Here is a 3895-nt window from a genome sequence, read left to right on the forward strand (position 1 = left end):
AACACTAGTGGACCCAAAGCGACAGTTGTTTGACAATGTTGTTGGCTATCTATAAATAAAGAACAGCCCAAGTAGAAAAAAGGCTTTGGCATGCTTTCTTAACCAGATGGCTGATGTATTTGGAAGCCCCTTTGTATTATCATAGGTGGGAATGGTTTTTAACCTGAATTGATTACTTCCATTAGAGATCCTGAAACTAGAAATATACAGTTTTATCAAAGAAATGAGAAGCAAATTAATGCCTAAGTGTTTGATTCAACATTGATTTTTTTTCATTACAATTATTTGAACAGAATAAAGGGCTAATCTTTTTTATTATTGATTTTTATTGCGCTCTACATTTTTCTCTGCTCCCTTCCCTGCCTCTCCCCTCCCCTTCAACCCTCTCCCAAGGTCCCCCATGCTCCCAATTTACTCAGGAGATCTTGTCTTTTTCTACTTCCCATGTAGATTAGATCCATGTATGTCAAGGGCTAATCTCGAGTCGGCCTCCATTACTGTTGTTTTTACGGAATGGTTCTGGAATGACCTATTGTGAATTATAATAAAATGGTGATAGATCTGTTATAACAGCAGGCATGACACAGCATACCTAATCATTACTGCGCACTGCAAGCATCTGGGCACAATGTAGTGTCCGCTTTGGAGAGTTTTCAAATATAAAGACTGTTTTGAGCGATATTTCTCCATTTCATTTTGAATTGACAAATTTGCCTTCCTGATAAGAGCAAATTATTGATTTCGTCTGCGATCCAAGCTCCTGAATCATATCAAATATTACTAGAGACTGCAATAGCTAAACTGAACCCAGTTGTTTATTGAACTCTTAAAATAGAATATCTTACTTTGCTTGGGATTTCAAATGCACAGGTTGATTGTTAAAGCTACTCGGGCATGGCAAGGATCTCATTCTCTATTAAAAGACTCTTTTAAATTATAAATATTGGAAGAAATGTATATGAGTCACACTAGAGCATATTTAACATAAGCATGTATTTTTAATATTAATAAATAGCCTCATTTGATATCCACAAAAGAAGCATAATCTCTTCTCTTTAGAATTTGTCCTGACACTGATCAAATAAAACACAACTATTTGTCCTCCTTAGGAAGCAGCCTCTCATCTGGTCAAACGCATACGAGATTCAATCGAGCCCCAGTACCTGTAATAGCAAAACTAAGGAGGCTGTCACATAGAAAGACGAGAAACAGGACAGAGGTCACACTCTTTCTGCCTCAAAGAACCCATTCCTCCTATTTCTTTAGCTGTAACATCTGCCTTTCCAGAGCACACGCCATTGCAACCATATCATAGAAACCCTTTCCAAAGCAGAGGTGCACACAGTCCAGTCTCGGCAATGGCCGCTTTCATTTCCCTGTACCTTTCTATCCGTGGGAGTGCCTGTATTGGTATTTCATTGGATAAATTATTGTAGTGATACTTTGCTATCTAACAAATAAAGCTTGCCTGAAGATCAGAGTGCAGAGCTAGGCCACTAGAGAAGCCAGGGAGTGGTGGCACGCACCTTTAATCCCAAGACTCAGGAGGCAGAGGCAGAGGGATCTCTGCTAGTTCAAGACCACCCTGAGTTACACAGAATTGATCAAGTCTCTAAGAGAAACAGAGCTCACGGACAGGTGATCGTACACCGTTAATCCCAGCACTGGGGAGGTGGAGACAGGAAGGGGGATGGCTGGGTGGAGAGAGAAGTATAAGGCAGGAGGAGACAGGGGCTCAGTGCAGTCTGAGGATGGAGCCTGCGATGCAGTCTGAAGTAGTTGGTCAGTCTGAGGACAGGATCGCCCCTTTGGTCTGAGGATTCAGTAGAGGTCAAAGGTCTCTCTAATGGCTGGCTTCACTGCTTCTCTGATCGCTCAGCTTTCACCCCCTAATATCTGACTCCGGGTTTGTATTAAGAATAATTAGAATTCGTGCTACACCAAGGTCCAGCTATCCAAGTAATAAAGTTCAGCAAGCAAAAGCCCTCTTTTGGCTGCCCTAGTGAACATGTCAAATCAAAATCAACCAACTCATTCTAACATGGAGCTTCTCCTTTTCCCTTTATAAACTGCCATTTGAGAAACAGGAGTGAGTGGGGTTGGGAGGGAGGAGGGGAGGAGGGAGAGGGACTGGAAGGAGAGAAAGGGGATACTGCAGGCGGGATGTAAAAACTAAAATAAACAAATAACAAAATTTTAAAAAATAAACTGCCCTCCGCCTATGGGCTATATCTGTCTCCTCCCAGCCCTTTGACCCTCTGCGGCAAACATCCTTTCCCCATTCCCCTTGTTCCTTTCTCCTTCTCCCTCGTCCTCTTTCTCCTGTCCTTGTCTCTTATTCCCTGCCCTCTGTTCCTCTGGGACAAATATATCTCATTTGCGCTAAGAACTTGACCTGGGGGTGTCCTGCCTGGGCTCCAGTCCTTTCAGTGTGCATGCGGACATGCTCGTGTGTGTGTGTGTGTGTGTGTGTGTGTAAGAGAGGTTGATGTCAGTCTTTCTCAAGCACTCTCCATCTGAGTTTTTTGAGAGAGGGTTTTGTCACTCAACCTAGAGCTCGCCATTTGGGGGCGCTGGCTGGCCAGAGAACTCCACGTGTTTGCCTGTCTCTGCCGTCCCTCCACCTACACACACACACACACACACACACACACACACACACACACACACACACACTGTGCTAGAATTACAGAGATTTCCAGCCATGACTAAGGCTTTTCCACAGGCACCGAGGATTCGAACTCTGGTACTCAGGCTTACACAGCAAGCATTTGCCCCACTGAGTCATCTCTCCACCCCCATATTTTTTTAAATTTATTTTTGTTTTCTCTGTAGCTTTTGGTTCCTGTCCCGGAACTAACTCTTGTAGACCAGGCTGGCCTTGCACTCACAGAGATCCACCTGCCTCTGCCTCCCGAGTGCTGGGATTAACGGAGTGCACCACCACCACCTGGCTTATTTTAGTTTTTTTTGTTGTTTTGTTTAGGGGTTTAATATATTTTCTTTTTATTTTTAATTATGCGTGTATGTGTGTGTGTGGGGGGGGGGAATTGTATATGTGTGTGTGGTTCCTACAGAGACCAGAAAAGGGCATCAAATCCTGAAAAGCTGAAAATTAAAGGCAACTGTGAGCCTCAGACTTGGGTCTAGAAACCCTATTCAGTTCTTCTAGAAGCGCAGTAAGTGTACTTACCCACTGAGCCATCCCTCTAGGCCCTGTTTTGGGACTGTGGGTATTTGGTTTCGTGGTTTTAGTTACACGTATGTGTCTGTCTGTGCATGTGAGTGCACGGAGGTGAGGCACAAGAAGGAGATGGATGCCCTTAGAGCTAGAATTACAGGCAGTTGCGAACCTCCTGACCCGGGTGCTGGAAGCTGAGTAATAAATACCCTCTGCAAGAACAGTACATGAGCCGGGGCAGTGGCGGCACACACCTTTAATCCCAGCACTTGGCAGCAGAGGCAGGCAGATCTCTGTGAGTTCTAGGCCAGCCTGGTCTACACAGCGAGTTCTAGGGCAGCTAGGGCCGTTACACAGAGAAACCCTGTCTTGGAGAAAAACGAAAGAGTAGTACATGCTCTTAGCAACTGCACCATCTCTCCCACTTCTTGGAGTTTTCAAATGGTGTCTAATGTAGATGAGGCTGGGTTTGAACTCACTATGTAAACTACTGACCCTCCTGCCTAAGCCTCCCAACTGCACAGACAAGTCAGGTGGGGCCTAGGGAGAGGTTTTCAGGTCATTTGGTGAGTAGCTTAAAGGAAATGGTATGACCTGTGGCTTCTTCTTTGTCTCTTTTCTAGACCATGAGGTGATTCAGTTTTATTTCACTGTGATCTGTTGCCGTAATATCCCACCAAAGACCCCAAAAAAGCGGGATAATTAACAGTGGAC

Source organism: Microtus oregoni, unplaced genomic scaffold, assembly GCF_018167655.1.
Source record: "Microtus oregoni isolate MIOR12 unplaced genomic scaffold, Mior012 000173F_ref0000288, whole genome shotgun sequence".
In the NCBI taxonomy this organism is placed as follows: domain Eukaryota; kingdom Metazoa; phylum Chordata; class Mammalia; order Rodentia; family Cricetidae; genus Microtus; species Microtus oregoni.